Raw genomic sequence first — 13,353 nt, 5'->3', positions numbered from 1 at the left:
TCAATTTATTTATTAATATTATAAAATTTATTAATGTATGATGAAAATTTAAACCCTCGATTTTACTCTGCAAATGTATATTAAAATCCAGATACTTAAAATATGTCATATTATAAAAGATATTAGAAGAAAAATAGCCCAAAAAGTTGTAAAAAACTAAAGCAAACATTTCAAACTCAATCTTATAATTGAGTCCTACATTTACGTAGGACATGTGAAAAAATACTTAGACAAGCTTGTCGAAAAATAACTAATATCATTTAAAATTTCAAGAGAAAATTCAATTAGCAGAAAAAATACAATTATTGTTCTTTAATTTTTATTAATAATTCGATGTTTTTTATTAATTTTGCCAAATATAATGAGTAGTTTATTTTTTGTTATATATAGTTTATGTGTGCCTATTTTTAGTAGCTTCAAAGTAGTGCTTATCTGTCACATCCCAAACTACCCCCTAGACGTGACTGGTACCCAGCTAACACTACCTGCCAGGCGAACCTCTTTCTCTAACGTTTAACCATTTACACAAACACTGAGAAAAAAGTACAGGCCTAAAGTATTATTAATAATTAAAGAGATAATGATTATCGCTCAATACTTTAGTCAATTGATAGAAAAACCAACAATCACTCAAATAATAAAACTCTAGCTCAAATCACACACTAAGACCATGGAGCATCTAACAGAGTAATATGTGTTTTATTGACGGGTATGCAAACCGACAAAAAAAGAAGAAGTAACTAACACGAACTAAGCAAGTCTGAAACGAAAGCCTCCACGAACAATGTGGTGGCTCACCTCAGCAATAAGATCCACTCGAACAAACTCGTCGGCCACTAGCTCTATCTCCCGCAACGGTATCTGCATAGAGATGCAGGTAAGGAGTGAGTTATACGTAAATATAACCCAGTAAGATCCTCGACTCGCCACTTTAAATACCTCTGGAACAAGTGTTAGAAAATACAAACACACTACAACCCGAATGATATAGTAAATATGATAATTATACAATAACTTAATATATGTGTATCAACAGAGTTATTAAGAATTAACCAACAAGGATACCCACTAAGGACTTATCATAATTGCAGTGAAAGAAATTTACCAACACACAAGGAGTCCACGACAACACCACAATGCCTCAAATATGTAATAGAGCATACACAATGCTCGGGTGATGTACAAAGGCATACACAATGCCCCAACATCATGGCGCACAGCCGTATCAAACTCAACATCATGGCGCACACCCGTATCAAACTCAACATCATGGAGCACAACCCTATCAAACTCAATATCATGGCGCACAGCCGTATTAAACTCAACATCATGGAGCACAGTCGTATCAAACTCAACATCATGGCGCACAGTCATCTCAACATCATGGCGCACAGCCGTATCAAACTCAACATCATGGCGCACAGCTGTATCAAACTCAACATCATAGCGCACAACTGTATCAAACTCAATATCATGGAGCACAACCGTATTAAACTCAACATCATGGCGCACAGCCGTATCAAACTCAATATCATGGCGCACAACCATATCAAACTCAACATCATGGCACACAGCGTATCAAACTCGATGTTATGGCGCACAGCCGTATCAAACTATAAAACTCAACCTCATGGCGCACAGCCGTATCACACTATCAAACAACTTATAAAATAATTTTTTATTTCTTTCATAAAATAATATGTTTGCGGCTAGTCCAAGACCATCGACTCTACCAAGCGCACGCTTGTCCCAACACATGGACCAGGCAGAGAAAACACACTTCCAAAATGGGTCTTAGAAAAGTAAGTATCAAAGCTTAAAGTCTCACTTACCTCGCTAACGAGAAGTTCTCCAACCTTGCAACGTCTAAGACACCAACCAAACGGCCTCCAATGGCCTCAATCTATCCAAAATATTGAATAATATGTCCTAAATAGTCTAGATGAATAATTTTTCATAATCTTACGACAGAGTCAAAATCAAAGCCAACCCCCAATCCAACTAATAAATAATTGTACACAAACATATGCTGACAGTAGTATTTCGAAAGTGCCGAAACCGTAGTAGCTTCAGAAAACTATACCATAACTTATACTACCATATGATTTTTTCACTTTCTCATTACCCTCATCATTACATCATGATTGAAAGTTATACTCTATGTACTAAATGATAAAAAAGTCCACAACTGTAGCTTTTTTAAATATGTTCAATTTCACAAGCAGTACATTTTTTTTATAGTTTCCATATCTCACATCTATCCTTTACAAGCTAATAACCATTACATCATTATTATTATTTTCCAACAACATCATACGGTCATCATTACACATCTTTCTCTCAAAAATACATATGTTTCTAGTTGTGTCCATATTTTAACTTTGCCGCTGTGATTTCACAATTTACAGAATATCTAAGCACATGCTATGTCGAAATCTAGTCATTTACTCTATGATATTGGACGAATCTCGAAATACCTGAAGCTCACACGATGATAGTTTTTATCGCCGCCGCCAACGAATCCTCAGAAGATCAGCTTGCTTCTCTTTTTCTTTTTTTTCATCAAGAGCAAGGAACTAATTACCCAAATTTTCTACTCTTTAGGTCACTAAAAATGTGGCAGCCATAAGATAATGGGCTTAGCCCACTCCGATTTATTTAATAAATAACCAAAGTCAACTATATAAGTGTAGTTTAAAATTTTTAACCACTAACCACTTATTTAGTATCATATCTCATATAGGAACAAAATTTCCTTCCACAACTTAATATTTGACCCCAATATCTACAAATTAAATTAGTTCTCCAATCTCCTAATTAATAGGTGTATAAAATATTTCGGATTACTACATTATCTGACGGAAAAAGGTAGTACAAATATGAATTCTTAATTTCTAAGTTTTGAATGATTGAAAAATAATACGTAATCTAAATAAAATAAAAATTTAATTACTTTTAGAATCCTAAGTATCAGGATTCTCTACATAATTTAAATATGGTAAAATTTAATGATTAGAATTATAGGTTATTTCAATGTCCCATATATTAGGAAAATAATTAAATGATAATTCTTTCATATTAGGAAAAATTTTAAATTACTATTTTATCCAGTGTGAACTCTATTTTTAAAGGGTAAAAAAGGTGAACGACATTTCGCTAAGTGCGATACGCGCGTTGCGCGTGCGATACGCGCATTGCGCGTGTATCCTATCTAAGTGGGTTATTTTTAATAATTAATCATATTAATATTATATTAAAAATTATATTTGAGTTATTTTAAATAAAAGTGTATGTTCCTAAAATTGAGAAATATTAATCCTACATACCTAATTTATAAGGGAAGACATTGTCACATAAAAATAAAAAATATCAGTCATATACAAATAGTGAAGAGGTTTAAAAGAAATAAAGAGATCATTTACCAAAAACAATTTTTTTTGCAGGGGAGGGGGTGCTAATTCCTATATTAAATCTTAGATTTTTATTATGAAAATTTTCATCTCTATATTCTCCATCAATAATTTTTCACATTATGTGAGTATACTCACATATATATGCATCCTAATTAAGTGATTGTGGTTTCTGAATTCTTTCCTTTCATTTTTAAAGAAACACCACCTTAAAATCTTAACATTCAATCATTGAGTAATTACGTAATTATGTATGTTGTAATTGCTTTTATTGAAGAATAAAATGTTAGTTCATGAATAATACTTGCCAACTTAAGGTTCTCACATGATACAAACTTCTTGGCAAGTTGTTAATTTAAAAAATTCAAGCAATGCCAAGATTTTGCTAATTTACCAAGATTTGGAGTAGCCATTTTTAGTTGACTTTAAGTTCTTAGATATTAGTTAGCATTAAAATACCTTTTAAAGAAGAAATCTAATTAGTTATATAAATTATAATTACAATTTTGTCTGACATGAAGCATATTGTCAAAGCGCAAAAAGTTAATTAATTTATTATGTATAGGTTTCTTGTTCTTAAAATAATATAATTATAAATAAATATAAGAAATAGATAAATATGAAAGTTTTTTGTTGATTAATTTATTTTTAAAAATATTAAATTAAATTGCTAAAAAGTTAATTTGCCAAAAGCTGTAAATTATAAACTCCGTCCAATATTTACTTATTTATCCTACTTACCATATATCAATATTTTTAAAAATGGGGTCAAAATTGTCATTCATGGACGTGCTCTCTTGATCTATGCAAGATAACGTACTATTTATTCATGAATTTCAGTTGACCTAACACATAACCTTTATTAATTCTTTTAGAAAAATAAAGGACTCCTAAACCTAAAAGAAATTGAAAATGAGCAAAATATCTAATGTGATTTTCATGTGTTATTTCTTTTTAAACAAAAATATTAGATTATGCAGTTCAAATAAGAAAGAATTTTAATACATAAATTGAATCTAAAGTCTAAAATATTAGAAAAAATAATTAGATGTTTATTCTTAATATTAAAAAATAATTAAATGACTATTAAATTAACCGAAGTTTGTAAGATGTCTGATATGAAATCAACCAATCCAAATTCAAAGTAAGAAACAAAGAATTATATAAAAGTTAACAAAATTTTGTAAAATAAAGAGCATATAAATTCAATTACCTTATACTTTAAACTAAAACCATTGTTGAAAGAAAACTTTCACATGATAGGTTATATAATACATTATTCATGTAACAGATGCCAATAAATATTGTATACAAGTGAAAGACTAGGTATAATGCAAATTGCTTTGGTATATGTTCAAAGTTCTAATCAAATACTTGAATGAAAAATCAATTACTAATATAAAGTTTATAAATATATTCACACAAAATTCAATTATTAATATAAATATATTCACACAAAATTCAAGCACTAATACAAAACTATTCTCAAAGAAAGAGAACCTAGAACCGTTATATACTATAAAAATTAGTTTGTCATAACTTTCCTAGTGTGTGAACTTTCCTACGAAACTTTCCTTGTTTGTGTGAATTAGGCCAAATTTTATTAACTAAAAAAGACCCCTAAACTTAAAAGGAGATAGAATGTAAATGGAGTTTAACGAAAAGCTCTCCTAATGTGTATGAGTTAAATGAAAGTATTTCCTTGTGTATTTGTATGATTTTTTTTCCCTAAATTGCGGGAAGTAATTAATTAGGGGAATAATTTATGGATATAATAAATGAGCATTCCTATATAGTACAGCAGTAATTAGATGACTATTTCGAAATATTAGGAAAATAATTAAATGACTATTTTGTTCGGTGTGAATACTAATTTTAAAGGGTAAAAAAAACGAACGACATTTCGCTAAGGGCCTTCGTGCTTTTAATATAGTATAGATATATAGATAGATAGATTCGTATTCTTACTTTTTGTGCACATAGACAAAGGGCTTTATTTAAGAGTTTATTAATAAATCTGTAACTGTAAACAAAGAGAAACAAAAAAACTACTAGTTTGTTGCCTGCAAACTAGTGTATACTCTTGTTTTTTCCCCCCTTCAAATCACAAACCAAAAATTTTGTGATGTATCCTGTAGGTTGTAACGATATACTTGAGATTTAGGAGGTAGATTTTGAATAACAAATGATGAATATTTAAGATAATCCATAATAATAGAATAAAAAATGAGCACAAATATCCTCCTTCAAAATAGTTTTGATGTTCAAGTAGTAATCCCCCCCAAAAAAAAAATCATTAGTTTTACGCCTTCAATTCAATGTCATATCCTAGCAATAACCGAGTGCAAAGAAAGGATCTTAATAATTAGTATTCTGACTTTCGTGCACATAGACAAAGGGATTTTATTTATGAGTTTATAAATTGATCATTAACGGCAACAAAAGAGTCGAACCAAAAACTACATACTAGTTTTTAGTTTGGGCTGTTTTGTTTTTAAATTAATGCAAGACATTGCATAAAATGAAGGATACAAGAATTAACTTTCATCCCCTACCTAATTTTGAACACCTTTGACCACTAGACTACCCCTAATATTATGTGAAAAGTGTTCTAATTCACTATATATAGAGTACTCCCCAGTCCCAATTTACGTAACACTCTTTCCTTTTTAGTCGATCACAAAAAGAATGATACCTTTTTATATTTAGTAACAATTTAACTTTTAAATTTTTTATTTTTACTCTTAATGAGATGATTTCTAGCCATACAAATTTATATTGTTTGTTTTAGATCATAAATTTTAAAAGAAAACAGCATTTAACCTACATACACAACATGATTTTTTGTCAAAGGATGTTCGCGTGACCACCTTCAGTAATATTGTATCTTCGCCATTTATTCTTTGACCAGAACTAACAATATCCATTAATGGAAAAAGTCTCGAGTTTAAACTTATCTGACGCCGCTCAATTAACGTTGTAGGTTCTCGATAAGACTGACTCAAGCCTACAGTTAGTAACGCAATTGCTTTAAAACTCAAAAATAATCGCATAGCTCATTGTTTTAACTCTTTATCGAACAAGCTCTCGACACATGGAATATCTAATTATCACTAGTCAAATGGCAGAAGGTTTTTGCTACAAAACAAACTTTGCTTTAAAAGATGGCTTTTATTAACAATGGAAGTTCTCCCACGATTTCTTTCAATTTAATTTAATTATATTTCCTGACGGTATAAATTAATTTGAGTTAATCTATTGTAGTAGTATGTTATCTATCTTATTTTACGTATTTACTAATTCAACTAAAGAATATTCAACTTATTATAGTCAATTACATGTTGTTGACTTTTAGGTAATTAATATAATAATGTAAAAGTTCTTTCACAATGTCATCTTGGTATAAAAGTTAAACTAATTAACTTCCTTTATCGACAACCAGATTACTAGGATAAAACAAGTTCCTTTGACAAGAATATATATCTGCCTAAATTGTTTTATGAAAAGCTTAATACAAATTATTCGCTTCAAGCATATGGATCCACAAACACGTACTTTTAAGAATTAATTAATTCCATATCAAGGCCAACGTCCCTTTTAGTTCTACAGATTGATTCTATAACTTATTCACGTTAGTATCATATTCCTTAAAATAGTTTATGTGTGATAAATGCTCAAAAATAAATAAATATAAGATATCTCTGATTAATGTAATATTTCTTCATTATGTGTTTTCCGTTTTCAAACCGGAAACCGAAAAAAAGAGCAGTGATGAATAATTTTAATTTTAAGCGTGCGCACAGAGAAATAGCCAAACAGAATATATACGATGTGAATAGCAAATAAAGTAGTCACCGACGAGGTTATGGTGGAGTGGTAAGTACTTCTTCATTATTAACCAGAGGTCTCGGGTTCTAACTATGGATATGGAGTTGTCTTTGTTAGAGACCGCTTTACTCCCAATATGAGACTTCTCAGCGCAAATTCGAATTTAATCGAACTTCAATACGAATAATGGACACTAAGTGGGAAATAAAAGAGCAAATAAATAGTCATGACGTACGAAAGCACTTTGTCGTAATCATCTTGTTAATAACATAATTAATCGTGAGGTTGTCAGAGGCGGATCCAGGATTTAAAGTATATGAGTTCCTGCCATATTCTCAAATTAATATACAATAATAACTGGGTTCACAGTTAGATATTTATAAATATTTAGTGGATTTTTAATAGAAATATAGGGTCTACGCAAAAGCTACTGGGTTCCCGGGAACCCGGTAACTGCACTCTAGATCTGTGAGGTTGTTAAGATTAGAATTTGAATGTAGTTATTTAACTAGTAGCCACATTGTTTACAATTAGTTAGTTAGGCTGTTAGTGCTAGTTTTGTAAGTGGCTAGTTTTGCAAGTAGTTAGTTACCTCCGTTAGCTAGTGTCAGTGAGTAGTTTGTATATATGTATAGGTGCACTATCATTTTCTTAATTCAGTTCAATGAGAATGTTTGCTCTCATTCCAAAAGATCTGGAACCTTCTCTTTTCTTTCTCTGAGCTTCATGGCACACAGCCATGGCGGATGAGCTCTAGCTCAAACATTCCCCTCGATTATGCTCAATTTTGTCATGGTATCAGAGCAAGGCTTCATCTACTGAGGTAACTTGCGGTCTCCTGTCTTGTTTTATCTTCAATTTACAATCGAAGTTTTAGGTCTTTCTCGAAATTGTCAATTACTATTTTTCTCTTGTGAAATCCTGTTCAAAATTGCACTTTTTGTTGTGATCTCGTTTGATTGCAACAAATCATAGCAACTTTAAGTGTTCTCGAAGTTTCTCTGTTGAATTCTCGTTTCCTGTCTTCGATTCACGATTTAAATCAATCGAGATCTGTAGTTTAAGTAATGGCTGGAGATATTGTAAACAAAGATACTTTAGATACTTCAAGTCCCCTATACATGCATTCGTCGGAGAGTGCGGGTTCTATGTAAGTTTCTGTACCGTTTGATGACACAAGATATAGTTCATGGAAGAGAGGTGTAGTTAGAGCCCTCTCAGTGAAGAATAAGGTTGGCTTCATAACAGGGAAGTGTCAGAAACCTGTAATTGGACATGCAACTTTTGATCAGTGGGAACGATGTGATGATATGGTGACCTCGTAGATTCTGAATTCTCTTTAAAAAGATTTAGCGGACAGTTTATAATATGTAAGTGATGCAAAAGAGTTGTGGCAGAAATTAGAAGATAGATATGATCAAACAAATGGTGCAAAACTCTATCAACTCCAGAAAGAAATCAATGATCTAAGTCAAGGAACTCTGGATATAACAAGCTATTATACTAAGATGAAGAAAATATGGGAAGAATTAAACGTATTAAATGCACATGCACAGTGCAATTGTTAATGCATATGTGGTGCTAAGGCTGGTATACAGAAAGCTGAGCAAGACAGAAGACTGATACAGTTTTTGATGGTGCTAAATGAGATATATACTGTCGAGAGAGGGAGTATACTGATGATGAATCCTCTTCCAAGCATTGCACATGCATTTTCTATCCTCATACAAGAAGAGAAGCAAAAAGAAGTTAGGCCACACAATCAACAGTTGGTGATTGAGTTTACATCACTGAATGCCAATGGCCCAAGAAATAACAGTTTTAGGACGAACTATAATCAACACATGAGTAATTCCTTTGGTGGGAACAATAGCTATGGAAGAGATTATATGGGAAATAGACCTAGGCCATTCTGTGAGTTCTGCAAGAGACCAGGGCACACCAAGGACAAGTGTTACAAAATCCATGGTTATCCACAAAATATGAAATACAACAATGGTAGTAGGGGAAGAAAAATAGCAACAAATGTATTTGACACAGCTGACAATGGAGCAGTTTTAACAGATGAAAGAGGAAATTCTCAGGAGCAAGGTAGAACCATGCAGTAGCTAACCAAGGAACAATATGGACAACTGCTGAGCATTTTGGAAAGCTTCAAGAGTGAAAATAATGGAGACAACTCAAAAAATATCAACATGACTAGTGGTGTTGTTAACTTTGCAGGTATGACCGCTTGTAACACTTCTGTTAATCCAAGTACACAGTCTTATGAAAGTCTTAAAGAGAATGTTGATTCCTGAATCCTTGACTCATGAGCCACTAACCATATGACTTATAACAAATCCCTTTTGAGTAACATCAAAACTCTTGTTTATCCTTTCCTAGTTTCTTTGCCAAATGGATATAAAGTAAGAGTGACAATAGTTGGAGATGTCATACTCAATCCTCAATTTACCCTAAAAAGAGTCTTATATGTACCTAGTTTCAAGTTCAATATGATCTCTGTTCACTCATTGACAGTTCAACTTGATTGCATCATCATATTCACTAAATTTTCTTGTATCCTTCTACAAGGCCTTTCACTGAGGAGGCCTCTGGAGATTGGTAAATTCAGAGACAGCCTCTACCTTCACTATTCAAATTCAAGAAAGAACAGTTCTTCTATCATGCCACTCACACACGGATCTGCACCTAGTGCATCTACCTCATGTAGTCATAATATTAATAATGTACACTGTCAGCACCATCTCTGTAATTCTGCACCTAGTGCATCTATTTCTCCTCATGTTGGTAATAAAAGTGTACGAGTTCCTTTGAATTCTAATAGAACTTCTTCTGACAAAATGGATACATGTATACCTGGTGAGAATCATGTGGATCTCTTGCGGCACAACATGCTAGGCCATGTATCTTTTATCAAGATGAAGGGTATCAATTCTATACCTATAGCCTTTGCAAACAAACAACCTTTTATGTGTTCCATTTGTCCTATGGCCAGGCAGAATAGATCTCCATTCCCAGAAAGAACCACTTCCACCACCAAAGCATTTGAACTCCTCCATGTGGATATGTGGGGACCCTATCATGCACCAACTCATGACAATCACAGATATTTCATCACCTTAGTTGATGACTACAGTAGATGTACTTGGACACATCTCTTGACTAGTAAAAGCAATACCCTACATGTCATAAAAGTTTTTTGTGCAATGGTCCAAAACCATTTCAATACCTCAATAAAAACTATCAGAACTAACAATGGTCTGGAGTTTGTGAACATTGAAACAACCATGTTTTTCTAATCCAAAAGGATCTTACACCAGAAAACTTGTCCTTATAGCCCTCAATAGAATGGTATAGTCGAAAGAAAACATAAGTACCTCCTTAAAACTGTAAGAACATTGTTGTATCAGTCCAAACTGCCTATAAGATACTGGGAAGAGTGCATCCTAACTTCTACCTACCTGATCAATAGACTGCCATCCTTATCCCTCAAAGGGAAATGTCCTTTTGAGGTTCTATACAAGAAGAAACCAAACTATTCACACCTTAGGAGTTTTGGATGTCTATGCTTTCCTACAAAACTAAAACCTCACAAAGATAAATTTGAACCAAGATCAACTCCACATATTTTCATAGAATACCTTTTTGGATCAAAGGGATACAAGGTCCTTAGCCTAGCCACAAGGTAGATTCATGTATCTAGAGATGTGACTTTTCATGAAACAATCTTTCCATTTGCATTGCATAGAAATTACAATGATCTAGCATCTAAATATGAACATTTATGTTTTCCTTCTCCTCACATAGGACCCAGTATGAGTCATCTTGATATTGCTAATCCTACTGTCACCAGCAACAATGAGAGTCCACATCAACAACTAATGTCACCTAAATTTTCATTTGGCAATGATACTAATTCTGTCACTCATGAATCTGGTTCACCAGGATACCAAAGCTCTCCCACTTCAAATGGAACCTCAAACACATCATCTGAACCTAGTTTTCACCCACTGGATCAACAACAATCCCTTTCAGATAATTCACCAAGATCAATACAATCTGAACAGACCACAATCCTAACTTAAAATAGACCCTAAAGAACACTGAAGCCTCCAAGTTATTTGAAAGATTACATTTGCAATGTGCCCACTCTCAATACCACTCACAATACCACTGAAGAACAAACTACATAATTTGATCACAACTCACCCTCACAGTCCTTTTCCTTTCATACACATGTACCCTGGTTGCAACCTATATCCCTAAATGCTCTAAGTGGTAGCAGTCAGCATTTGATTGAAAAACTTTCTATTGACTGTGAAGCGGAGTCATATGAAGAGGCAGCAGCTATGCCTGCTTGGCAACAGGCCATGAGCCAAGAATTTGATGCCCTCTATTCTAATCATACCTGGGACCTTATCCCACTACTTGCAGGAAAGAAAGCAATAGGCTATAAATGGGTATATAAAATCAAACATAAGGCAGATGGAAGTGTTGAAAGATTTAAAGCTAGACTAGTTGTCAAGGGTTACACTCAACATGCAGGAATTAACTACATTGAGACTTTCTCTCCAGTAGTGAAGATGACTATATGAGAGCATTAGTTGGCACTACAGTAAAGAAGAATTGGGATGTCTTTCAACTTGATGTGAACAATGCTTTTCTACATGGAGACCTAAATGAAGAAGTATACATGCAAGTACCACCAGGGCTGTTACTAGAAAACCAGAACTTGATGTGTAAACTAAACAAATTTTTGTATGGTTTGAAGCACGCAAGTAGACAGTGGTATGCTAAGTTGACAAAGGCCCTATGCTCTAAAGGTTATGTGCATTCTATGCTAGACTATTCACTTTTCTACAAGAAGAGGGGTAAATCAGTTATTTTGTAGCAGTATATGTGGATGATGTCCTCTTAACATGAACAGATTTAGGGAAAATCAAGGCATTGGAGTCTTTCCTACATGAGACTTTCAAAATAAAGGATTTGGGAAGACTGCATTATTTCCTAGGTTTGGAGATACTGTACAAGCATGATGGAGCAATAATCACACAAAGAAAGTTCACAAATGATCTGATAAAGGAGTTTGAATGCTCACGCTGCACTACCATGGCCTCTCCACTTGATCCCTCAACAAAGTTGAAGCCACTGAAGGTACCCTACTCACAGACCCCACTCAATACAGAAAGCTGGTGGGAAAACTGAACTTTCTCACCAACACACGACTTGATATTGCCTACAGTGTCCAACATCTGAGCCAGTACAGGCAAAACCCTCGAGATTCTCACCTCAAAGCTGCCATGCATGTACTCAGATATTTGAAAGGTGATCCTGGTATAGGGATTTTTCTGTCGAACAGTGGAGATTATAGATTAAGAGCTTTCTGTGATTCAGATTGGGCAGCTTTCCCTAAGACTAGAAAATCAGTTAGCGATTATATTGTATTGCTTGGAGACAGTCCAATTAGTTGGAAATCGAAGAAACAGTCCACTGTGTCACTGAGCTCTGCAGAGGCAGAGTATAGGTCTGCAAGAAAGGTAGTTGCAGAGCTTGTTTGGTTGTCTAAGCTTTTGGAGGAACTAACTGTACCCTTGAGTCTTCCCATTCCAGTATATTGTGACAATCAAGCAGTCCTGCACATCGCCAGAAATCCAGTGTTTCATGAATGAACAAAACACATAAAGGTCGACTGCCATTTTGTAAGGGACAAGGTAATTGAAGGATTGATCTCTCTACACTATGTTCATACAGACAACGAGCTCGTAGATATACTCAACAAATCCTTGACAGGAATCAAACATTCATCACTGCTTCACAAGTTGAAAATGAGTACCTCCCTTCCAACTTGGGGGGGGGGGGGGTTAAATTAGAATTTGAATGTGGTTATTTAACTAGTAGCCACATTGTTTACAGTTGGTTAGTTAGGATGTTAGTGCTAGTTTTGTAAGTGGCTAGTTTTGCAATTAGTTAGTTACATCCGTTAGTTAGTGTCAGTGAGTAGTTTGTATATATGTATAGGTGCACTATCATTTTCCTAATTCAGTTCAATGAGAATGTTTGCTCTCATTCCAAAAGATCTGGAACCTTCTCTTTTCTTTCTTTGAGCTTCATG

The 13,353-nt window shown here is 33.6% G+C and overlaps 1 long non-coding RNA gene across 1 annotated transcript; it reads right to left on the bottom strand.

The window, feature by feature from the left end:
* Window positions 1-533: 533 nt before the first annotated feature.
* On the bottom strand, window positions 534-2,584 carry LOC104240550 (uncharacterized). Its single transcript, XR_714452.2, has 2 exons — window positions 2,478-2,584; window positions 534-861 (listed from the first exon to the last, which is right to left on the bottom strand). It is a non-coding gene; the product is annotated as an uncharacterized lncRNA (long non-coding RNA).
* Window positions 2,585-13,353: the final 10,769 nt, after the last annotated feature.

This window comes from Nicotiana sylvestris, chromosome 1, assembly GCF_000393655.2.
Source record: "Nicotiana sylvestris chromosome 1, ASM39365v2, whole genome shotgun sequence".
In the NCBI taxonomy this organism is placed as follows: domain Eukaryota; kingdom Viridiplantae; phylum Streptophyta; class Magnoliopsida; order Solanales; family Solanaceae; genus Nicotiana; species Nicotiana sylvestris.
This window is presented reverse-complemented; position numbering and strand designations above follow the sequence as displayed.